At 43.6% G+C, this 26468-nt stretch overlaps 1 long non-coding RNA gene across 1 annotated transcript in view; it reads left to right on the top strand.

The window, feature by feature from the left end:
* Positions 1-25409, top strand: part of LOC133380156 (uncharacterized) — a 32663-nt gene extending 7254 nt beyond the window's left edge. Inside the window, exons 2-3 of the long non-coding RNA XR_009761374.1 lie at positions 12722-12968; positions 22519-25409. This is a non-coding gene — a long non-coding RNA (uncharacterized LOC133380156). The remainder of the gene's footprint in view (positions 1-12721; positions 12969-22518) is intronic.
* The last annotated feature ends 1059 nt before the right edge of the window (positions 25410-26468 follow it).

The raw sequence follows: 26468 nt of genomic DNA, 5'->3' as shown, positions 1-26468 counted from the left end.
GCAAGGTCCAAAATGCACTGGATCAATAAGTATCTTTTTTACCACCCCATTACTTCTATCTTCCAGTTCCTTTTTGGGCTTCCCATTTTTGTTGTGCGTTATCTGCTAAAGGAGAATTATAATATTAGACACATAATTGACATAATCTCCAGCTGCTCCAGTTCCTTACCCTTGTCCCTGTAGAAGACTACCCCTATGTGGTCTTTTGGAGATATGTTGAGGAATGCCCTTATCTTGTCAGTGTGCACACAGTTCCTAGGATTTCAACCCCGTACTCGGGTTCTCTAGATATGAAATCTCTGAATGGGGAGGGGGGAGATGTATCTTGTAATTTACATGTGCATACCAGCGCACTGCTCCAGTCTTCCATTCCCTTGCCACGGCTGCCTATCCAGATCATAAATACTGCTGAATGTGTCCTTATTGCAGCTATTCTGCAATAAGTATAACCAGATCCATTCTGAGATTGAACATGCTGTTAAATATTTTATCAAGGAAACTATTGAAGTCAATTTACCTCCACAGCAGGTAGAGGGAAAGCCATATGTAATGGGAGTGAGTGAGGACGGCTCAGATAGTAATCTTTGGTATGAGAAGAGGAGCATTATAAGTATGCAAGAGTGTCCCAATTTTCACTTTTGAAATGTTGGAGGGTTTATACAGGAAGGGTCATAGCTCAGTAGTAAAGCACATGCTTTGCATGCAGAAGGTCCCAGGCTCAATCCTCAGCATCTCTAGATAGGGATGGGAAGGTTTCCCTGTCTGAAAACCTTGAGAGCTGCTGCCAGTCAGTGTAAACAATACTGAGCTTGATGGACCAATGGTCTGACTCAGTATAAGACAATTTCATGTGTGTGTATCAGTGTGTTCTTTGTACTAAGCCATCTCACCTAGTAAACCAACAATGACGAGTTATGACATCACCAAGGTTGAACGATGAGCTCACACTCTAAGTCTGAGTAGCTATGTGTGTTCCTGTAAATGCTTTTATATTCTTGTACGTACTTGCCATCTGCATTTTGTGAGGAAACAAATATACTAACAAAGTCCTCTATTATTTGTATGTGTGTAATCAAGTAGGACTGCCAGATTAAGACTGCAATCCTAAATATACTTGCAAGGGAGTAAACCCCAATGAAGTGGGGCTTACTTCTGAGTAAGCATGCATATGATTGTGTTGTAAATCTTCAAAATAAGAAACTTGATAGAAAACTTGGAGGACCAGTCTGTTCCGCAGCTATTCTGAATAAAGAGCCATCTGTTATGGTTATATTCCATCAAACTTAGGTTTAAAATAAGGGAGGTATGCATTGAGCCTTGATCTGAACAGGATGGACGTGTGTAGGCTCTCTCCTTGCCATCGGGGGCTCTCTCTTTTTTTGCAGGATTCCCGAATGTGTGTATGTTAGCGTTTATTTCGGCCAAAAAGGCCCCCAAAGCGGCTCACATACAAATAGAAAAGCATAAATACAAATCAAAACAACACAATCTACAAGAATTCAAACCAACAAAATTATAACATTTCTAAAAAGCAACAACTAAAAACAAAAAGCAGTCATCATCATCTTGGTAAAGGACAATAAAATGCAGAGATGTACAATTACAGAAATATGAAAATGACAAAGATAAAATACACAACAGAAGTTACGCAATATGTCAAATATGCCAGACGCATTTCAACTTGGTTCAAATCTTCATCAGCAGGATCTATTTGGAGAGCTTCTCTTAGTGCGTCGATTCAATTTGTACAATACAGATGAACTATGTTGCTGCTGCAGATATGTGAGAGTCACAAGGCAGAGCAAGCCTACGTACATGCAAGCTGTATGTGTATTGGGCCTGTTCCCAGAGATTACCAACCTGTGGAGGTTCCGACCAGAGACAGTGGGGGCAATCCTGACCCACATTTCATGTGTTCATTCCTACACAGTTGTCAGCCATGTAAAAAGAAGCCACAGTATTTAATGAAGAACTGCCCTCCCATATAGCAGAAAGTACTGGTGGTCTCACTTTACATCAAACCTTGGCACACATCAACTTTCCATATGCAGGAAACTTAACAGTCATGGCCTTTATCACCCATTTCAAATGTCACATTAAGGGCTTCCCTTTTGCATTCCCCTTTCTTTTCCTCAAACCCTTTACGACAGATGGATGACGCTGGTAAAAAGAGAACCATCTCCTCTAATGGGCCTATTGACGTGACTGTGCCTCTCTTGGGAATGAACCCTGCAGACCATTTCCTCTCTTCTAGGAATGTAATGTGTAAACAGAGCGAGGGGTGTCATTCCCAGATCTACCAGTTCACATGCTGCAGAACTGTAACTCTGTTTGCTATTGGTTGGGTGTGTGTGTGTGTGTGTTCACTTTGGTTACTGAGTTATATGGGAATTGCCTCCAGCAAACACTGGGTGCACCCTATGGGACCTATGGGCGGGCTCTACCATTAGGCATAGTGAGGTGGCCATGCGAAAGAGCAGGATATCGTTTATTTGACATTTTTATATTGTTACTGCCAGCAAAGGGGTGGTGGTGAACAATTATAGTATTATCTGGCGCAGGTCCCAAAATAACATGGCTGGTCTTCTTGGGAATGAAGTGTTTTCACTAGGGGAAGAGGGTGCCATTTGCTGTTCTGCCTCAGGCAGAGCAACGTATTAGGCTGGCAAATTTGGACTATGGTCCCAAATTGGCTGCATGTTAAAATGCTCATCTATGTGGAGCATGCATTGATCCACTCATCCTCCATTCCATGTGGATTGGTGGTGATGATGTGGGGAATGATGAAGATGTTGCGGTAGACCCATGCACATTATGTGCAATTATTCAGTAAAGTACTTGCATGGGCCTACATCTACGGTGCCATCTGAGACACACCTTTACTTTGTTGTGGTTGCTGCCCCTGAAATTTAGCCTGCCCCTATGGCTTAATGATGGCCTTGGAAATGGCACTGTACAGCTTTACCTTCTTTCTAAACTGCATCACATATTTTATTACCTCAATACCCTGCAGGCTGATGCATGGGCTCTGCACATAAGAAATTATGTGGCAGGCTGCTCATTGCTTTAAAACTGGGAGGGGGGACCTGTGAAACCCTCCAGATGTTGTTGGACTCCAACTTCCATCATCCCTGACTGTTGGCCATGCCGGCAGGAGCTGGCCAACATCTGGAGGGCACCAGCTTCCCCATCCCAGCTTTAAATCCAAAACTGACTCTATTTTTGTTTAAAGCAGCAGTTCCTAGAAAACAGACTTTTATCAGCATCTTTTGCCAAGAAGAGGATTGACACAGTTAAGAAAAGAGACAAGAGCAGCCCATTCTGGAGTATTTCTGGAAGTGTGGAGGGGAAGAGTGAGTGGTGAACTTGGAAGCTGGAAAATGTGGTAAAAGCCAGTTGGGAAAGGGGGAGAAGGGGAGGGGAGGCTTTGTCAAATAGGGTTGTTGAGAGACAAAGGTCTGGGAAGATGATGCAGGGAGGAGCTCTCTCACACTGAGCGCACATTTTGTCCAAAGCTGCACTATCTGTTGGGAATCTATATTGCTCTCAGGAACAAACATCCATTGCATATCTCTCAAGAGGTGGGACTGCCTTGGCCTTGACCTGTCCAGAACCAGGAGCTAAGCCCCTCTTGTCCTGCCCCCATCTTCGTTGCAGAATGTAACTAGCATTTACCTAGATTGAGGTTGAACCCTGGATCAAATGCAAGGTCAGTTTTAGAAAAGCACAAGCAGGCTTTTCTAAGGGGCAATCACATGTTACACACAAAAGTGTGCACTTAAAACTGACTGAAGCTTCTTGTTGGGAAGTGCACCTTCAGGTCATTTTGAGCACAGAAGCAGCAAGAGAGACATGGTGTGTCCTTGATCATAGCCTCATCAGCCGTTTTTCTGATGCAGCAACCACTGTCACTGCCAGTCAGCCAGCTGCATTCCCCACCCTCTTAGGTCCCAGATGTAGTTATGCCCTCACAAACATCTGTCTGGAATTCTATGTGGGGATAAGCAGCTGGTGGGGCAGGAGCTGCGACAGAGAAAGGGTAGATAAGGCAAGGGTTAAGCACCTCCTCTGCCTGTCACTTCTTCACTCCAAAACATCTCCTGATTTTTCCAAAAGTGGCTGTCAGGGTTTTGTTACACACATTTGTGTGTGACTGTTCAGTTTCACCCTATGGGGCAAGAGTTTTGAGTGTGTTGCTGTCTCAAATGCATGGTGACATATTCCTGACTTTGCCATGGCATAGCATGTCCTTTGCACCAAGAGCTCTTTGCTGCCTTCTTAAGTTGCCCAGTTGCCCTGACACAGCTGAGCTGTACTACCTTGAACAGACCCTTTGAGTTTGCTCTAGCTCTACAAAGACAACCATGGACAATGAACTTATGAATTCGGGCCCATGCCCCGACATGCAGCGCCCATGTGTGTAAACTCTCTAGGTTGGATGAACACAGAGTTTGAGCCATAGCCAGCAGGCATGATCCTGATAACTAGCCCAACCTTCATGCTCATTTCCATTGACATTTTAAGAGCTTCCAGATAGGTGCTTATTTTGGGATCAGTGCTCCTCATGCACGTTTTTCTTAGTACACACATTTAGCCTTTCCCTGGAAATGAAACAATTTTTTAAAAACTGTGGCCTATTTCTCATTTGCAATATCTGAATGACCTGTCTGTAATATTAAGTCCCTGCCTGGAAGGACTCTTAGTCTGCACAGAGCTTCTGAAAGCAAGTGGAAGAACAACATCTGTCACTCAGCACTGTTACGATCCCAAGCACAACCATTCCAACCTTGATCTGGAATGAAATTAACAATGTCTGGGCCCAAGCCTCTGGACAACTCAGGGCCACATCACACTTGGAGTCAGCTGTGTTTTAGCATATTCAGTCTGGGTTATCTAATGGATGCCAAAAGTGTGAAGGGGAGAGGTGTGTCCATAAGCATGGGGAATCATAGGCACTGGAGAGTAGGTATCTGCAGTTCCCAGGCACCACTGCACATTTGTGGACAGGTGACTCCCTTTCACACATTACAATGGTGGACAGGCTAAGAACAGATTGGAAGAAGTCCTGAGCCTGGAAGGAGATATAAAGGGGCAGAGGAAAGAGCACTATTTTCAACACGCTCAACTCAGATAGCAAAACGGATTCCATTTCTTGTTCCGCTACGGTCTGGTCTTGCATGCACATCTGGCATGGTGAAGCTTGTTCACTCCTGCTCATTGCTGAGGAAACACCAGACATGTGTTAACCTGAAGGGAGGTGTTCACAAATGTTCAGAAAAGCGGTGGTTGGATGAGATGATCTTCAGGTCCTTCCAGTTATATGAGCCATCATTTTAGCAGATTCATGGGGAGGATACGATACCTGATTTGTCATCCTAAAATTAATTAATCCCTCTGGGAAAGACTATGGCTGTTTTGTGTTCCATGCAGGCCTTGCCCACTGTTGATGCCATCCAAATGTTAAGTAGCAATTCTTACTCATGCTATTCCTCTTGCACTCATGCAATTCTCAGAAATATGCATATATACAGCCAGAAAAGCCATTCTGTATATGCTATAATTACACACCAATTTTTGTATATGTAACCATCATGTACATTGATACTGGTATAGTATTGGAATTCTGCATATAATGATATTTTTAACATTTTACAATTAGAAAATTGATGAGTTTTAGCACTCCATTAAAGGGGGCAGGTTGAAGCCAAAATTTAATCTCTTCCTCACCCTTCATATAAATGCTAAACACTGAACTCCATCCTCCAAAACTGATCACAGACACATAAAATTTTAACAATTAGAATTTACATTTGTGGTTTAAAACCATGCATGCAAACTGAAAATCTGGATTTTTCTCAAGGGTTTGTTGAAGCTTTAAAGCACCCACAATGTGTGCAAAGATTGGCAAATGTGTTAAGTCTCTTTTAAAAATCACACATGTAAATGTCCCTTTTGTTCATTATGGGATGCTGTACTGTAGCATTGCTATATATTAAAAAAATCTAAAAATAAAGAGCATTTTTTTAAAAAAATAGTTCACTATAGAACTATATGCATTTTAAATAACAATGAAGTTAGCTGTACAGTTGCAAACCTCAAGCATTCATCATGCATTGTATTGCAGCCTTCATATCCTGTATTTATACATATGCATGTATCCCATGAACATCATGCACAAAGCCTGTACTTTGGCATTGATTTAGCCATATATTTCAAAAAACTCAGGGGATGGGGCGCCTTTGATCCTTTAGTAGGAGATTCCAGTTTTCAGTCATGGAGCCAGAACAGAATGTCCAGTCCCTGGAGTTGTGCACACACCAGCAATAGCAATAAGGGGAGAGAGAACATGTAAGAGAAGGAACACAGACAGCAGCAAATGTTTCCTAACCACATCTTCCAAAATGCCTTAACTCCATCACCCCCTTCTCTACAGCCCTGAAAACCTGCACTTTGTTCTTGGCATTATGATTTATCAGAGCCAAGAGCACTAAGGACAAGCAGCAGCAGCAGCTTGAAAGCCCCCCTGGGCCCCTTGGCTGAGCCCCAACATGGGAGATCTGGAGTGCTCAGCTCTAGGAATCTGCCATTTTGACCATAAAAGGGCAGGCATTTCTCCGCTCCTGCAGGGAGGATGGGAAAGGAAAAGGCACAGCTATTTATAGGCAAAGTGAGGGTCTGAGCTTGAACTCAGGGTTAATCAGCCTGTGACTGTGGGACCAGATTGGGATCTCGCTTTGTATTCTCAGAAGCATTCGATTTGAAAAGCAAACTCTTGGAGTAAAGGCGGAGCACTAATAAACAGTGCTCTCTCACCCTCTACATCTCTCTACTCCCAAACCCCCAGCTTCCTAGGGTGGCTTCACGTGGTATGTTTTGTACTTGAGTGTGGGCACGCTAGTACAAAATACATGTGGGCCCTGTCAAGTGAATGGTGCCTGCATGTAAAAACAAGCATGTGGCCCTTTAAAATATTTGGATGTGAGGCGCCCCATCCTTTCCTGGTTCTGGCTTCTGTATATTTCAATTTTTAATAATAATTTCACATTCTCATGCCTGTCACACTTAGAGGGATGCGCGCCTTATCATTTTGTGCTCATGGGTCTGTGCCTAAGTACAAACTGTAATATGTGAAGCCACCCACAAGCCTTTGGGGAAGGGCGGTAGCTTAGTGGTAGAGCATCTGCCTTGCAGGCAGTAGGACTCAGGTTCAAGCTCCAGCTGCTCCAGGCAGGGCTGGAAGAGACTCTGCCTGAAACCCTGGAGATCTACTGCAAGTCAGTGTAGACAGTACTGAAGTAGATGGACTCATGGGTCTGACTCAGTATAAGGCAGAAGCCTACGTTCCCTACAGAACCGAGGTCTGAAAGAGGGTCATTGAGAATTGTTAAACATGAAACAATGCACAATCCCCAGACAGAACAGTGCATACAGCTGCCTTTGACATCAATTGTACACCCACAAAGGCCATGTTCACATGGCATGGTAAGCCATAAACCAGGGCTTCCCATGCACAAGCTGATAATATCTGCTTCACTCCTCCCTGCCAGCGCTGGGGAGAAACAAACCACACTCCATGGTTAAGTGTTACATCTGAACCAGTGATCATGGTTTGGCTTGCTCCAAACATAGACCCATTTCTGAACCTTTCTCACGGACACCTACATTCAGAATGCTCTCACTGGGCATGTTGCTGCAGCAGAAACTCAGCAAATTCACTAGATAGATAGATAGATAGATAGATAGATAGATAGATAGATAGATAGATAGATAGATAGATAGATAGATAGATAGATAGATAGATAGATAGATAGATAGATAGATAGATAGATAGATATGCTTTTGCCCAGAGCAAAGGCTCCTTTGTGCAGGCACCACCAGAGGGAAAAAGGGGGCAGAGTCATTTCCAGCCTGTGTGCTCTCAGTCTTGCCGCAGCAACCTAGGATAGCTGAAAGGTTATACATACTGACTTGTCTAGAGGGATCTCAAATAACTTTCCCATCCAGCATTAGGAACTGGAATTATTTCCCAGAGGACGCTTCCCTCCCAAGCACTGTAGGACACTCAGCCATGCTCTATTGCAAGAGAGTTCCAGGACAATCCACGGCTTCAGCCTTCCAAGGGGCAGCAGCAGCAGCGGAGAACTTGATTTAGGCCTGGGGCAGCGGAGTGAGATAATGTTGAGCTCTTATTTTTCAGGGAGACTCGTGGGTCACATTCATGGCTGGGTTTGAGGGTGGCACAGGACAGGATAGGATCAGAGCCTGAGAATTATTTCTCTGCATCGGGTACAATCTTGTAACACAGATTGCCGCCTCCTCCCACCCCACACATCTGCTTTGAAAAGGTGGGGGACTGACTGGTGCCCTTTAGGTTCGCTCCTTATATTTTGGTGGCCTGATTTGTATTTATAGCCAGATGTAGCACCAGGGCCTGTATATTAATTAAACATACATGACAAATGGCATTTAGATACTGCTGCTCATCTTTGCAATCTAGTGTCAGTTTTCTATGCATTCTGGAGACCAGAGGCCTAACTCATATATGTTCTGCAGCCTCTAACTACTGTCAGCAGCAGTGGCTCCCTCTGTTCCTGGGAGCTTGGTGTCCCTGAATATTATGGCGCTTCTTCTTCCTGCCTACCTAGAATAAATTCTGGGGCTTTTGTAAATCATATCAGCAGGGGCAGCTCTCACTCCCTCTAGAATCAAATGACCCTGACCTTTATGATGCTTGTCCCTCCCTCCTGTTGCCAGTTTCCTCCCTGTTGGCTCCTCCTCCCTCTATATAGGCCCTAGATGGGGCCCTCAGATCCGGGGGCTGAATGTAGCCCTCTGTGTCTCTTAATGTAGCCCTTGGGACTCATACCAGGCTATGCTTCTTCCCAGGCCACTATCCCCAGCCTATGCCCCTCAGTGGTCCTGCTGTGTACTCTCCTTGAGAGCTTTTGCCTGGTTGTAATGTGCTCTTGAACTGTGATGATGCCTCTTGCTTGCCTGGATGGAGAGATGTGAATGAGATGCTGGTGTAAGCAACCTTTACTGTACAAAGATAAAGAGTTACAACTGTTACTCTACCCACTTTTGACTGTGCCCCCCCCAACTATTAGCATGCAGCTCCCAGAAGATCGCTCATGAGGGAATGCGGCCTTTGGACTGACACCTCTACCCTATATAGAACTACATATCTCTGAGTTTCCTGTATTAAAGGAAATGCCAATAGGAACTAAGGCTCTCTGGGACTTGTAGTTATTGAGAAAGGGGGTCACATACTAAGGTACACACTTCTTTATTTCTCAAACTGTAGGTTTTAGAGCGTCTTGCTGTTGTGCTCTATCCTGCTTGTGGGTTTCCCGTAGGCATCTGGTTGGCCATTGTGAAAGAGGATGCTGGACTAGATAGGCCTTTAGTCTCATCCAGAAGGGTCTCTCTCTCTGTTCGAAAAGAAAACCTACAGCAGCAACCATTTGTTCAAATGTTTGTTATATTCTAATGTTGTTTCTGATCGGCTCTAACAAATCTCACAAGAACATCTTACATGATCTAGACACTCCATATAGATACATGGAAATATATTCACATCTTTACATGTTATCTGTCACTTAGCCCAAATATTGTCCTCATAATAATTTGTAGACCAGACCAGGCCCCCGTGGATTCCCAGGCCTAGGGAAAAGGTGTCCTCTCCCCCCACCCCCCACAGTGAAGGATGCAGCTTTACAAGTAATCCCATTCAGTTGATACTGTATTCCAGCTGTGGAAAATGTTAGGCGTAGCAAATCACCCTACCACAAGCACATAGCGTGGCTACTTATGCATCACCAAAAAGTGGACAAAAGAGGGCACAAATGTGCATAAAATTTGCATTATGTGTACATGTGTGTGTGATTAACAAAACAGATATCTTGTTTCGGCTTCCATCTTTGTCAGCTGCTCTGAATGAAATTATGCTGTTTCTAAGGTGGCAGTTACAAAGCCTTTTGAGGATAATGTAAGTCTCATACCCAGCATTGCTTGGAAATGTTAGCAAACCAACAAAGCAGTGCAGTTTTGAAATCAGTGGTTAAAATCATACAATTTAAATGGAAAACTATATATCTCTCCACAGTGAAGACTGTGAGCAGGTAACTCATGTGTCTACTCAGTCCACTGCCCTGGTGCTTCAAGGCCCCAGCTGCTCTCCCTTCTTCTTCTTCTTTATCTTTAAACTGGTCTTCAGATAGACTGTCTTCTGACACCTGTTTAAACAGAGGGCTGCCCTCTGCAAAGTAGGACACTTGGACACCCTACCAGCACAGCCTGCTTTAATGTGCTCTGTTTCATAGAAGACTGTAGCAAGCATTATGTGATCTGCATGGCTGGCTTCTTCTGCCTGCTGAAGAGGTCCCCTGGAACTCTTCACATACTTCCACCTGTGCATGAAAATGCTGAATCAAGAATGTGGAGGGGTAGTCGGGATTGTATCCGCTTGTTGTTGCTGGTTTGGAAGTGTTCCGTTGAACTGGCAAGCAGTTCTAATCCATGTTTGTTTGCATCCCGCTATCATCTATTGTTTTGATTTTCCCTCCTGTGGGAGAGAGCAAGAGATCACCTGGTCAGTTTCACTTTAGCACAGGAACCATGCAGGCTCTCAGTTATCACTATTTTTAATCCTCCCCTTTGCTGCCACCACCTCCTTCTCTTCCTCCTCCTCATTAGCCAAGCAAATACACAGGCTCTCAGTCCACATTACCAAAGCAAATATGCAGTTTAAGTTATCGTTATTTCTAATCCCCCCCTTCGCCGCCGCCTCCTCATTAGCAAAGCAAACATGCAAGTTCCCAGTTTCACTTTAGCAAAGCAAAGATACCTAATTGACTAAAGTTAAGGGAATACAATTATAACAATATAATTATATTCTAAGCAGGTTTTTTTAAAAAAAGGTAATCCGGTGTTGGGAAAAGCCATAGAAACTTGAAGCATTCAGGATTGACCCACAAAGAGAGTGGATGTGTGAACTATCAGGAAATCCAGTGCCAAGTTTGATTTTGGCGAAATGCTTCCCATCCCTAAGTGGTAGTGCCTTGCTTAAGGCTGCATTCACACTGTACATTTATTCCACCACTATTCCACTTGCAACAGTCATGGCTTCCCCCAAAGTATACAGGGAACTGTAGTTTGTGAAAGATGCTGAGAGCTGTTAGGAGTCCATGTTCCCCTCATAGAGCTACAATTCCCAGAGTTCCCTGGGAAGAGGGATTGACTGTTAAACCACCTAGGAAATTGTAGCTCTCTAAGGAGAATAGGAGCCTCCTCACACCTCTCAGCACCCTTCACAAACTACATTTCCCAGGATTCTTTTGGAGAAGCTATGAGTGTTTAAAGTGGAATAATAGTGGAATAAATGTATGGTATGAATGTGGCCTAACACTTCCAAACCTGTGCACATTTACTCAGAACTGAAGTAAATGCATGCTGTCCTTGTCCAGTCCAACAAACTATACATCTAAAAGGCAGAGTTTGGTTCGTGTTGAGTAGAAGCTATGGGACTGTTGTGTTATGGGAGAGCTGGCATCATTTAGCAAGAGCATCAAAGGAGTAACATTACATAGATCAATTATTCTTTGCTATTAAAGCATTTTCTTTGAAAGCCAATTCTTTCTTTGAGGGGGTCTGTGCATTAGAAGAAGCCATTCTGGTAAAACAGCCACCACTGCTGCCCTCAGGTCCACATTATTGACCAAACATGCATTTCAGTTTGGGCAATGTCATACCTCTTTGCATAGTCCTTTGGGTTCTCCACCCCCACTCAATAGCTTTACTTGACCTTGAATCACCCTAAGTGTGTGCAATAGGGTGTGATTTTCTGAGGTATACAGAATGTACTTGATGCAGAAGAGATTAGTTAACTATATGTGTAAGAAGAACCAGTTACTAGGGGATGGGTGGGGAGAGGGTGCAAAGCAAGAGTAATTGCTCACTGAAATGTATTTTGCATACATAATATCTACACACATTAATAAAACCGTGCAGTCTTGGCTTTATAGTGTGTCAAAGCAGATGTTGTTGGTTCTGTGCTTATTGATTGCAAAGCAGTCAAGATTTTCATAACTGTACAATAAGTGAAGAACATGTCTATCAGCCATGAAACGAAATGTATCCTCCGTGTTCAGAGGTAATATTTGCCTGTGTCCAAAATACTGGGGTAAGCAACAGACAATGTTCTATACCTTGCTCACCTTCTGAGCTTTCCAGGGGCATCTGGTTCATCATTGTTGGAGGCAAAGTGAGTGTTAAAGTAGATGGGCTCTTGATCTAATCGTATATAGGCAGCTCTTACCAGTTAACTACAGAGGAGCCACAGCTAGTTTAGTACATCACACTCCACAGCAGGGAGTGGGTGGGTACCATCCTGTCTTGCTCTAGTAGTGATTCAGAGACCTGATCTCCCCCTTTGGGGGCAGGCATGGGTTGTTAGAGCCACTTGGCCCCAACTACATAGATGGCTAGAGTGGTATAGTAGTGGCAGTGTTGGTCTAGGATCTCGAGAGACCAGGGTTCAAATCCCCCACTCAGTCATGAAGCTCACTGGGTGACCTTGAGCCACTCACCTTCTCTCAGCCTGTTCAAAGGAGGGAAAGCAAACAGAACTAGATAGGCCTTTGTCCCTTTTGGCACAGCTTCCAGATACAAAGCTCTTTTCTGATCACCTCCTGATACCCGTTCTTTTCTGTGTTTCTTACAGGATTGGCTACTGGTGGAAGCAGCCACATGGATGAGAACTGGAAGCCTTGCAAAGGACAATGGACAGCCAACCCTGAGCAGAACAAGAAAGAGATGCAGATAGCAGCTCAGTATGCTAGTCCATAGCAAGACGAAGGATGGTGTTGGTCCATCGAAGCCTAGTTTCAGCCATTTTTGCTTCTTATCTTTTAATTTGAGTGTGAGGTCAGGATATCATTGTGAATGTCCAAGTTAATGAGACACAATAGGTAATGATATCAGCCCAATATATTATCTTTACCTATGCTGTGACATGCATGTGCTGCTCATACAAATGGCAACACATACACAAATATACACACTGAAACAACATGTTGGTGATTTTTATATTACCCACAGTCAGCACAAAAGCTACATGAATAACTGGAGTGGCGTGGCCTGCTGCATTTTTTTAAAGTGGTACAATGTTGTAAAATTGATTGTGCAAGCCCTGAAGGAAAATTGGAACCAGGTTGTGATGACTACCCTGGATATCTCCAGGGGTGCAAACCTCACCTCATTCATAGGCTGCTATGTAGCAAGAGACCTCTAAACATAAGACTCAGTCACAACTTCTGATTAAAAGCTTACATCCAGCCAGCACCCAGGGCTGGAACTTTTCCCAGGCCCAAGATAGTTTTCACACAGGAATTGCATCCCTTACCCAGTCCTAACTCCTATCCACACTCAGATTCTACTCACATGAGGTCAGCTAACCATCTGGTTGAGTCAGATGATACACCTGTAGATCAGCTACCCACGTGATTGCATCCCATCTAGATCGAAGTGAGCAGCTCGAGTCCTCACAGTTACGGGGACCTGAAAAGTCAGAGTCACATTTGCTTAGCTCAGATGAAATGGAAGGCAAGAGCACTGAGGAGAAAGAGTGCAAATGAAGGTTCTCCAGTATGACTATATATCAGTTCTATACTGGTTACACTGTAGTGGCTTTCCCTAACACCAGGAGTGGGGAACCTCATGCCTGGGGGCCAAATGCAGCCCTTCAGGCCTCTCTTTCTGGCTCTTTGGATCCTTCTAGGCCACACCTCCTCGCAAGCCACACCCCCTTTCTCCAGGCTGCACTTTTCACCTGTCCTGCTTTGAACCCTCCTTGGGTGTTTTGTCTGGCTAGTATGTTTCCTTGAACTCTGATAATGCCTCCAGCTTGCGTGAACGTAGGATAGAGAAGGGACTTATCCACATGGGAGCATTTGTTTGTAGTAAATATGCTGCTTTTACTGTCATAATAGATTTGCAAGGTCCACACTTCGTGCCCAATCGTAGCTTCAAATCCATTGTTTTCCATTCACACAAGTAGGCGTTCCTCTGGGAAGGATTTGTGTCACTGTTTCCTTGTGGTCCAGCCCTGTAATTTTACATTTTTACTCCCTCCAGTTGCTCAGTTACTGGGCATGTGCCAATATTTTTGACCTGCGCAGTATTTCCACTCCCTCCTGCCCCTACCACTTTTTGAAGTTTGGTGGTTGAAAAGAAGTGGGGTCATCTGCCCCCCTTTCTCCAGTGCTGCTTGCTTTTTCTGAGTTATTTCCTCCCCGCTGGAAAAACAAATCAATATAATACTGATATTTTAAATAAAATATCAATAGTATTGATATCTTCTCAAAATATTTTCTCAAAATATCAATGCAGATATTGATATTTTGAGCAAATATTGATATTGATATTTTTGAGATGACTTTTTTTTAAAAAAAACCACTTTAGATTTTCTGGGGGGGGGGGAAATGGAAACGAGGTGTGGAGAGATGTTTTTTCAAAATTCTCTCTGCAAAGATAGAGAATATGAGAAAGAATGATAAAATCCAATGGCAATTCCCATCAATAGTTATATGGAGTGAAGGAAGTTTACTCAGAGAGAAAAGGAGGAAAGAAGGAAGGGCTGCAGCAAGTTGTGAAGGGGGGAGGACAGAGCAGTCAGAAGTTGCTGGATAAACCTCAGGAAACAAAATGGAATTCATTGGAGGGTTAGTGGGTGGAGAAAGAGGAGTAGCTGAAAGTGATGATTCACCCACCCACTAAAAAACATTGAAGCACACCGTCTTCAAGTACATGGGGGGGGTGGCGGAGTGGAGCTGTATTGTTTGAAACTTTTTGTATTACCAGCAGATTGGGTTAGTATGGATTTATAGGGGGGATAGCTTCTGTTTGCCAGTAACGTCATGTGAACCATGTGAATTAAAAGGAGATGTGAACAGCACCAAACACACTAAACCACCATGTAGATGAGCCCAAGTTTGTGTGAGTGTGCACAGAAATCAGCCAACTGTGCAAAGCTAAAAGCTTAATTAGTTGCTCCATTCACTTTTGCTTCTGGTCCTGCCCACCACTGGCATGTGGCCCTCAGAAGGTTGCCAAGAAGGAAATGTGGTCCTCAGGCTGAAAAAGGTTCCCCACCCCTGCCCTAAGCAATCCTAAGAACTGTAGCTTGCTGATGATCTGCCCATAGTTCTGTAGGAGTTCTCTTTAGTTCCTAGAGCTCTCTGGGAAGCCGGAATGGCCATTGAGACAGTTTAGTGCAAATAAGCAACGTTTAGTGCAAATAAGCAACGTGGCCACAGTTCAACACAGAACGGAGCATGCTCAAACTCATTCTAATCAATGATCTTAAGAGTGCTGAACCTAGTTTTGATTTATAATCAGCATGACTTAGGATCCAAGCCTGGGTCAAAGGTTAGGGAGAAGGAAAGAAACTCTAGAAGCTACCTTCCACAAATGACTGTGGAGTTCTTGCTTTTAATTTTTTTTATGTTTGCAGAGATTTATCTCTTTTGGAAACTATTTGGGCAATGACGTCTTGTCCTTTAGTTCTGCCTGTCCCTTTGACTCATTGCAGCTCATTCCCAAACTTGGCTATAGCTTTTGGTTCCCAACCCAAATCTATTCTCAGTCTGGAGATAATGTTATGTTTGGCAGGGTTTGTGAAACACAGATCTTACAGATCTGGGCTTTTGGTGAGTTTTTCAAATGATCTCAAGGCTTGGTAAGTCAGTCTCTCCTACCTTTCCTCTAGCCATGGAAGCAGAGCTTCAGAAAAGGCTTGGATCCTTTTTCAGAAACCGAGCAAAAATGCAGATATGCACATTTGCAAAATGCACAGCTTTTGAAAATTTGGTCACTATTAATTTCAGAGAAGGTAGATCCAGTAGCATGTACAGGAATGTGTTTTCTGGTGTGAAGTTCAGGCATCTAGAAACCTGGTTGGTCTTAGTAGGACCCCTCATGCAAGGCATCTTGCTTCCATGTTATATAGCACTGCCTTCCAGCACCTGGCAAATGCGGCAGAAACCAGTTCTGTCGTGTTCTGGAGTAGTTCTCCTACTGACTATAAACCAGGATTATTTTTGTCCATTTTGCTTAACCAATGATATGATTGGAAACATGAGGAAATGAGTGCCTTGCTCCTCTTAGAGTCACAATGGCCCTGCTCTCTCTGCTGGAGTTAATGGCCCAACCTTCCCATCTCCCTCACACAGTGCACACCTCTCCCTGCACTGTGTCTACCTGGCAGGGGAGGAGGGTGGTGGGGAGGGAGTTGTTGTACTACGGATTCTGAGGACTGTGCATAGAGCTGAGGGGAAGGAGAGGCTGGCAAGGAGCCGGATGGAGCTCCAGCCCCTGGAGCTGCCATCTGCTTCTTGTCAGGTTGTTGTGAAGTGCTTGTTCCTGGCTGTCTGATGACGGAGGCTGCTGGACTGCAGCATAAGGATGCGGTTATGACAGATGCTCTGTTTACCATACTTGGTGCCTAGTCAAGATCACACAGGATGTTTGCTTTTGCCTGGGAATGTCACTGTTTGGTCTCTTGCTCACCTTTTCCCTCAGCAAGTGCTCTCGAAATTGTCATTTGTGTTGGAAGGTTTAAGGGATGGAAAGATCCGTCAGTTTCGGTTCTCTCCGTTTCTCATTTTTCCAATCTTAAATTCAGTTCTCCACATTTCTGCAGCAACTTGCATTTTTTTAAAAAAATTCTCATGAGAATTCTCCAGCATTTTAGTGCAAATTTCTCCTAACAAACACATTTTTGTAGGCAGTTTTGCCTACTGTACATATTTTTGCAAGCAATTTCTTGTCATATAATGTATTTTTGCATGTTATTGTCTCTCATATATTCGTTTTTATTTTTATGCACACTTCCCCCTAACAGACGCATTTTTGTAAACAATGGCAACTGCATAGCAAAATTTGAATAAATCTGCCCATCCCTAGAAGGTATAGAGACCTAACTCAATATGTTGTCCTTTGCCCAAAGGAGAGGACTTCCCTCAGCTGTGATCTCTGCACTGCACGGAGTTGTGACACAGCTGGGAACCCATTTCTCCCCTTACGACAGAGATGGGCAATCTGTGGCCCTCCAGATGCTGTTGGACTCCATCTCCGAGCAACATGACCAATAGTCAGGGATGATGGGAGCTGTAGTCCAACAACATCTGGAGGGCCACAAGGTCCCCATCCCTGCTTTACAACAAGGCAGACTACTGCTTATCTGGTTCCGCCTAAACGTTCTTTCAGTATCCATGGGCTCCTGCTGGGAGGAAGGGCGGGATAGAAATCAAATAATAATAAATCTACTTCAGTCTTTCTCCAATTGCATCAGTAGCGGCTGGCGTAGTGGGTGTGAGGCAGCGTTGCTTCCCAGCGCAGAAGTGGCTGTTGGTAATCAAGAGGGGGAGGGGCCAGGGAGGTTGGTGTGGGAGCAACGGCAGAGCCAACCTGACACTTCCAGTGCTGTGCCTACACTGTGCTGACCTCCCCGCCACCTCCCTCTCCCTTTTGGTTACCGACAGCAGCCTCTGCGTCGGGCAGACAGGTAAGCCCCACCGCCCCACCAGCTGCTATGGGATTGCATGTGGTTTGGTTCCATTTAGCAATGGGAATGCTGAGGAAAGTATTACAATGGCTGACTCAGCCATGGGAGATCACCAGGTCCTTCTGCTGAAGTGTTCTGCTTCCTGCTGACACTTCAGCCATCTTGATCACTGCAGCATAAGGGCCTTTCAAACCTACCAGTTGTCTCACATTTGTGTAACCGTTAAAGCATAGGCTGCATTTAGCTATTCTTCATTAATGGCGCAAGCAGCATTTTAACAACAGCAGCATGCTATCCCATATGCAGGCAATAGTGGGTTGCATAATGGGTGGATTTCAGGAAAACAGTCTTGCCACTGTTTATCCTTCCTTTGTTAAAAAGGACCTGTGAAAGGTCTGTACATCCATAGAAGAGGGGCAGTTGAGGTAGCACTCAAGCTTCACCTCTTCCATCAATGGTGGCTGGCTCATTAGGGCAAGTGGGGCACTGCCCCACCAACCTCAATCTGCTCTCAGCCAGCCCCTCACTTGTCTGCTTTCTTACTTGCAACCAATTCAGTGGTTAGTACTGACTCAGCTTCCATCTCCTTAGTCGTAGCATTCCTGCCCTTGTAGAACTCAGCAGGAAGGACAATAAGGACCAAGCTAGAATTAGTTAACTCTGCCTATGATTGGGTCTAGCTCCACCTACTGTTGGGCTCCCTGCCTTCTGTCCCACCAGTCCCAATGGGCACCAGCCACCACTGCTTCCCCAAATTAGAAAACCCCAAACTGAATATCTCCAGTAGGGACAGACTGAACGGTCTAATTTCAACCTGTTTCAGTTTCACTGGTGCTCAGTCATAGGGCCATTCTGTCCCATGTGAAAGAACACACAAAAAGTTCACATTTAAATTGTACACATCTTGTATGCACTTTTTGCATAAAATACAAATGTTTCCATTCTTTTCAGTATGTTTTTCTATACAATATGCATATTTCTGTGCACCTCTTTTGCATGCCAGCTCTCCATTGCAAAATCCAGTGAAGTGCATAGTTAGACTGGGAGTTGTGTTCTGATCCACAATGAAGTTTGGGAGTGCCAGTTCAGGTCAATCCACAACGAAAAGCAGACAAAGAATTTCCTCCTCTTTTCTTGCACAGATTTTGTACTATGGGGTCAGGGTGAGCATGACTGAGACTCAAACTTTTAAAAGAAAGGTTAGCTGAAACATTTTTTTTACAAAATTGCACCTCAAGTAATGACTGGAGGTGAGGTATCAATCTGCAGGGATGTGGGAAATATTTGATTCAGCTCGCATTGAAAGGAGAACCTATCTAATTTGCACTTTCCAAAACAATATATGGGGAAAAACACAGCCATTGTTTTGAAATTTGCACTACTCCGAATTTTGCAGTGCAGTTTTCCAGACATGTAATGTGTCCAAAAATGCATATACTGGGCCAAAGTGTGCATAAAATGCACATATTAGAGAAAATAATATACAAAACTACATTATATTATTGCTTAATAAAAAATTTGCACTTACAGAACAATCCTAAGTATAGGAAGCCGGCAGAATTTACACCAACTTAAGTTGCCCCTATTCCAAACTCTGCTCAGGAGTGGTTCTTCTGCCGGTTGAGCTGGCCTGAGCCCAGCAGAGGAAAAACAAGCCTTTAAAAGAGAGCTTGACTTACACCATTTTTTTTGTGGGCGTAAGTTCTAGCGGGTTGTCAGGTCATGTGACTGAGCTGAAAGAGGTTTGGAATAGATGTCTCTCCTTGCCCTGGTCCTGACGCACTCCCAGAACTTACACTGGTGTAAGTACTGCCAGATCAAGTTCTGCTGGTTAAGCCCTGGCTGAGCCAGCATAGTTGCAGCTCAGCTGGGTTGAGGGACTTACACAGATTTAACCCTGGCTGAGCCAGGATGAGGGAGTTACACTGGCAAAGCCCCTGCTGAGCCCTGGTTCAGCTGGGACAACCCAAGATCTGGGTTCCTACTGGGAAGAAGGGTGGGATATAAATTTAATAGGTAAATAAAAAAATAAGATCTGCCTATTCCAAACTCACTCATCCTGGCAGATCTTGGGTTTGGGTTGTGCTGTAAAATGCTGATCAATTATCATGAGGATGTTTTAAAAAATAAATTCACAAACTGGGGTAGAAATGTGGAGAACTGAATTTAACATTAGAAAAATAAAAAGCTGAAATGGATAGATTCGCCCATCCCTGTCAATCTATCATGAATTCTAATCTTTAATCCCTGGTAAGCATGTACAACCCCATCCCCCTTGGTTTTTGCTGGATTAGGGCCACAGTTGAGCAGGTGTTTGGATCTTTAATAGCAAGTAGCAACCTAATTTCAGATGTGTTCCTCATCCTCAAGCATTCCAGCAAATATTCTGTAAGAAATCAGAATGAGCAGCTTAATAACTTTTAGAATGTAAGAATTTTACTAAGGTTATCTCACATTTGATATCCTGTTACTCCAGTCTTGGGCAAAGTCAAGCATAGCTATACTAAAATGGAAATGGACTGCCTTCAAGTCGATCCCGACTTATGGTGACCCTATGAATAGGGTTTTCATGGTAAACAGTATTCAGAGGTGGTTTTACCATTGCCTTCCTCTGAGGCTGAGAGGCAGTGACTGGCCCAAGGTCACCCAGTGAGCTTCATGGCTGTGTGGGGATTCAAACCCTGGTCTCCCAGGTCATAGTCCAACACTCTAACCACTACACCACACTGGCTCTCATAGCTATCCTAAAAATCCTGATAAAAATAAGAATGAAAGATGGAATTATCTCTTTCTAACCAAAGGCTGATTAGAGACGGATTAATCTTACAAGAAAAAGAGAAAATAAGTATAATGAAACTATAATGAATTCAGAATGAATAAATGTTCAATGATTTAAAAGTGACAAAAACTTAATGTAACAATCGAGTGATTACCATAGGTATCTCAGGAGTTAGCAAACAGAAGTTTAGAAGTTAAATTTGGTGAGTAAGACAGAGGCTCCCAATTTAAATGAAAAATTAAGAAAGTTTTTGACTTTGTCCAAAGGTATGACAGAGTGGAATTGCTGGTTTTAATAGGCAGATGTATTATTTTACACAGAATCTATTTCAAAATAAGCCAAATTTAGTCTCAGTTTTTGGGCCCTCTTACAGCTGCCCAAAATAGGGCAGGACCCTCCATAAACTTATCTGAAAGGTAGAAAGTTCTTAACATTAGCTTGGTGACATCAGCTCCTAACTGCATCCTGAATTTTACCAGTATCTGGACTTATCCTTGTATGGATGTAGGGTTACATCCACACCAAATATTTAAAGCTCATGGCTTCCCCCCAAAACTCCTAGGAACTGTAATTTAATCCTCAACAAAGCTACAGTTCCCAGCACCCTTAACAAACGACAGATCTCAAGATTCTTTGGGGAAAGCCATGTGCTTTAAATGTATGGTGTGGCTGCGACCTAGGTCAAGCATTGCTTCTAAATACAACTTGACTAATACATCATTGGTGCAACTGTGAAAGTTTAAGTAGGGTAATACCTAAATACATCTTTGTTTATTTAGATGCAATACTAAGGTGAATTAGAGTTCAGCTCTAAGAAGACAACTGTCCAGCTGGTTATCTGACACCTGATTTCCTATTATTCCATTGTTGGGCAAAGCTTAGCATAACTGTTCTAAGGAACCCAAGGTGGCTGAAATGTCTGCCTGAGACAACACAAATTATATAGCCAATTTATTAATTCTCAAACTATACCTAACTGGTGCAACCATAATCTTCTACACCAGCTGTGAATGTTTTATGTAGAAAATGTATTGCACTATCCTCAGTAAAAAATAGAGCATTTCAATAACTCCAAAAAAGGTAGAATCCTGCAACAAAAGCTCCGTTCTAAGGAAAGACAAGTGGATTGTCCACTATCAATGGAAAGCAAATGCATACACGCATACAAAGCTGGTTGTATGAAAATCAATGTAATTGCCTTGGCAGCATCTTCACTAAGCTCAGTTTCAAAGTCTGAAATACTCACAATGCCAGTGGCAATCTGTTTTTATTCTGAATAGCAACAGCTCTTGGCCAAATGTTGTTATTGTCTTGGGTGACACTTCCAGGATAGGATAGCTATACAACACTAGATTTAGGAAAGGACCCCTAGCATTCCCCACCCTAGTAGGTTCAGTTTCATGCAGACATTTTATTTATTACCTTTTTTATATGATGTCTTTCCCTCAAGGAACTTAGAGTGGCAATTATCGTCACTTCTTTTAATTCTCCAAACAACCCTCAGAGGTAGGTTAGGCTGAGAGAAAGCAAATGGGCTTGTAGGATTTTTGTGGATGACTGAAGATGTGAACCTGGGGCTCCTTGATCTAATTTCACTTAACCACACCAGCTCTCTAAAATGTGAATTGTGTCTGGGCATCTAAATAAATATGGCCTTGATCTACTAAGCATTTTCCACATAGCTCTATGCTTGTCATCTGCATCCCTATAAGAAGTCCTGCAGCTTGGGGGGGGCACCTGTGGGCTTCCAGATGTTGCTGGACTATGATGACTCCCTTCATTTCTCTGCCTATTGGCCATGCTGGCTGAAGCTGATAGGAGTTGGAGTCCTACAACATCTGGAAGGCCACAGGTTCTCCACCCCTGCTTAAAAGGATGTCCAGGTTTTGTCATTCCTCTGCAGCCTTGCTTAATCTAACACAAGGCCCATAAAATCCCTCTACGCCAGCTTTGCTTCAAAAAGAGAGTGTGACCAGGCCAGTGCCATGCATGAACTGAGTGTGCACCCTAGAACAGGTCCCCAGAATATTGTGCAGGGCTTAAGGATTCTATAACAGATGTTCAGGGTTCCTCAGAAGGGCACTTGAGCTGGAAAAGGTTCCTTGGTGGTAGAAACACTGAAAACTACCCAAATGCTGTGTTTTTCTTCTCTGCAACTTCCCCCCCCCCGCTACAGCTTTTGTGGGAGGAGACTACCTGATGGCTGGATGAAAACAAGAATCCCTTCAATGTCTCCCAGCCCAAGGTGCAGTGCTGCATCTCTGGTCAGTTGTGAGTCTGAGATGAAGCACTGTAGCTCGGGAAGGGAGGAACGATGCAGCAGAAGGTGCCGGCCGTCACTTCTCCTTTGCTGGGCTGCATGGAGCAGGAGAGTCCAGGCAAGTATGTCTACTAAATAGACCCAGGGAGCAAAGGAATTTCTCTGGATTGTGGCAGCAAGGAATGAAATAGCACCAGAGACGAAGCATGAAGAACATAGTGGAGAAAACAACAGCCTACAGGAAGTATTAGAAGTAGAGAGAGATTTCTTTGTCACTGCCCACTTGGAGAGTGGTGGCCTGCAGTTAAGGATGGGGGAGAAATGCAATTCAGTTCATATTTAAAGGTGGACGTATATCATTCTCACTTTCTAAAAACAATTTGCAAACTGAAACCTAACCATCCTTTGAAATTCACACTACACCAAATTTTGCAATGCACCTCTCCAGCCAAGTAATGTGTACAAAATTGCATATTCAAGGTGGAAATCTGCATATGAATGCATATATTAGTGAAAGTAATACAGTACACAAAAATGGCTATTATTTATAATATAAAATGATTATTATTTACAATGAATAAAAATCACTTTGTAAACATATGTATATTAGGCAAAATTACATACAAATATTTGTATATCAGGAAAAATTCACACTAATATGCTGATGAATTTTCATGAGATCTTTCTTTAAAAAAAATCACATATCGGTGTGAAAATGTGGAGAACTGAATTTATGACTGGAAAAATGAAAAACAGAGTAACCCAAATTCTCCCATCCCTACCTGCAGTTAATTTATTGAAAGAGTAGGCCATGTCACCAAGCAATGGCTCAAGCAATGACTCCTAATGAAAAATGCCTTCTTGTCTCTGAAAGAAGAAATCGTACATGCTATTTTGTACATCCAAAGTGTGGCAAACCATGCGTTCCAACAGTTGAATGTAGGAAGTAACACACTTGCCAGTTCTAAGGTAGGGCCAGAGAAATATCTCCTTCGGGAGCATGTGTGTGCCAGTGCATAGTGTATATGCACATATCTGCACAAAGAAAACATGCTGATTGAAACAAATGCCTACCTCTCTTTACAGGAGGTGCATGCCTTTTTTCTTGGATTGTTCATGCTTGGGAAAACAAAACACAGCTCCAGCCCGAGGGCTTGTCATAGAGAAAAGAGGATTCTTGCATGGCTACCAAATCTCTTCTTCAGTGGCACCACCAAGTGGCCATACCAAGCAGTGTGCCCAAGCAAACAGCTCTTCCATTTGAGGTCTATTTTAGCAGGGTCACGTAAGAAAAGCCTGATGTGCAGGAAGATTTGAAGGAGCCACTTGGCAGGTATCCTTGCCTTCAGCCCAACTCTCACTGTGTCCTCGGGGTCCAGTTTTCCCAGGAATCCCTTAGATGATAAGAGGGGGATTCCTGGAAATACTGTTCTTGGGGTCATGGCTCAGCAACTGGAGACAACTTGTTCCCTTTTTATCACTCTGGAGAAGGGCATAGAAAAAAATAGAGAGCACTTGGGAAAAGGAAAATGCCTCAAGGAATTTGCTCCAGTCATTCAGCCCCCAAAAGCCCAGGGGACCAGAATCATCTCTGCACATGACCTCGTGGCAGGGTTTTCGAAATCACACTGGGCTTCCTAAGTGAAGACAATTGTGTGTACTGCCTTCAAGTCGATTCTGACTTATGGCGTCCCTATGAACAGGGTTTTCATGAGGCTGAGAGGCAGTGACTGGCCCAAGGTCACCCAGTGAGCTTCATGGCTATCTGGGAATTCGAACCCTGGTCTCTCAGGTCGTAGTCCAACACCTTAACCACTACACCACACTGACTCTCTTGAAGACAATTAACTGCATAGCAAAGAGAGAAAGAGTTTGTTCACCAGGCACTGTCCAGCCTTTGCTTAGTTTGGGGCTACACAGATAGGGGGGATCATGGCCATTGTATTGCAGACTAGCAAGCCTGAAAGGTTTGGAAACCTGTATTATTGCCCCACTGATTCCCAGAGCCTTCTGTGTTGCACCATCTGGGAAAGGGCATTTGGACTTCTAGTTCAATCAAGTCTGTGCTGGCTGGGATGTCAAGAAAGAATATAATTGCTCCTTGGATGTGATGGGTGTAAGAGGCAGCCCATCATGAACTTCCACATACCCAAAGGTTGCCTTCCAAACCCAGGCAAGTGAAGAACTGCTGCTGCCCTCATAGATTGCAAAGCATTTTATGAATTAAAATGTTCTTCTGGATGAGTTATACTGCTCTGCCCTGAGCTGTAGTGCTCTAGTTCCCGCTCTTGTCTGGCGTATGTCATGGGCTAACAATGGCAAACAAGGCATGGTTTTAACCCCTTCTGTGCTACCTGGGCACGGCTGTGTCCATAGGGGTGGGGTGAGGAATTCAATTCAGTTCTCATTTAAAGGTGAATCCACCTAATTACAAACCAAAATACAGCCATCCTTTGAACAACACACTTTTCTGAACTGCAGTTGTCCAGCTAAGTATTGTATACAAAAACACATATACTAGGATAAAGTGTGCATTAAAATGCATATTAGTGAAAATAACATACATAATGCTTTATAGGGGAAATTGCTATGCAAAATGTGTATATTAGGGGAAATTGCATACAAACGTGTGACTGTTAGGGGAAATTTGCACTAAAGTGCTGGTGGATTTTCATGAGGGCTTTTAAACAAAAAATCAAAAACTTGTGGAAATGTGGAGAACTGAATTTAAGATTGAAAAAATGAGGAATTGACAGAAATTGAAACTGACAGGTTCACCCATCTCTGTATCAATAAAGCACTGAGCTTCTGTGGCCTTTGTGAGCTTTTTATTTGTTTTATGGGGAGTCAGGCAACCTTGCTTCAGAAAAGTGGCAAAATTAACAGGCCACAAATAGCAAACTGAGCTGACTGAAGTCAATGGAGACTAATGCAGCAACACTCACATGACACAGGAGATTTAGTCTGTTATGAAACAGGCATTTTGTGGGCCACTGCAAAAGACAAGACAGACAATATTGCTCTCTCTCGCTCTCACTCTTGTTCTCTCTGCTGACCAGGCAACCCCTTCTTCCCAATGGCAGAGTTGCCATCATTAGCCATATGTGCACCTACCTTGAGTTAGGAGGAAGAGCATGCATTCTTCAACTAGAGCAGGAGCTACTTCCCTTCATTCTCTGGGCAGTTGTGCATCTTGGTTGGACAGTGGTTAATCCTCATTCACTTCACCAAAATTGAAATGCTTGTATAGCTGATGCAGAGTTAAGTAAACCTAAGCTGACTGAAGTCAATAGGCTAACACACACTTAGCTGCCTAGGGTTGGGCTCTTAAATCAATACACAGCACATCAGAGAGCTGCATGTTCAATCAATAAAGCACTGTGTTTTGGGGGAGATGGAGGGACAAAGGCGATGTAGGGTCCCTGATTGCATGGACAAGCCTACATGCGTACCATTTGGAAGCACAGAGTGTCTGTTCACAAGTTCTGTTGAACACACACAAGGCAGGGGCTATGGATGCAATCTTGACCCCCTCCCATGTGCCCCTTGGACATGGCATGTTTTGTGAAGAGTGAAATATACAGACTCAAAGTATGCAATTGACAACCCCTTTGGCAAATAGATGAGAAGACCCAGGGGCTGCAAATGACTTCTCTTCTAATATAAAGGCCCAGTAAAGTACTCCAGAGTTCCTTAATAAAAATATTGGGCGGGACAGTAATCAGAAGGAGCAGGAACTAAATCCCTGCCTGTACCTGAGGACAAATCTAGCGGTGGAGAAGAAGTTACATCTTGAATATCTAAAGGTCAGATTGTTCCATCTACCTCACTAGTTGCTGAAGGATGCACAATCACATGATCCAAAT

The sequence above is a fragment of the Rhineura floridana genome, chromosome 3 (genome assembly GCF_030035675.1).
Source record: "Rhineura floridana isolate rRhiFlo1 chromosome 3, rRhiFlo1.hap2, whole genome shotgun sequence".
NCBI lineage: Eukaryota > Metazoa > Chordata > Lepidosauria > Squamata > Rhineuridae > Rhineura > Rhineura floridana.
Note: the sequence above shows the minus strand (reverse complement) of the source record. Positions and strands in the feature narration are given on the sequence as shown.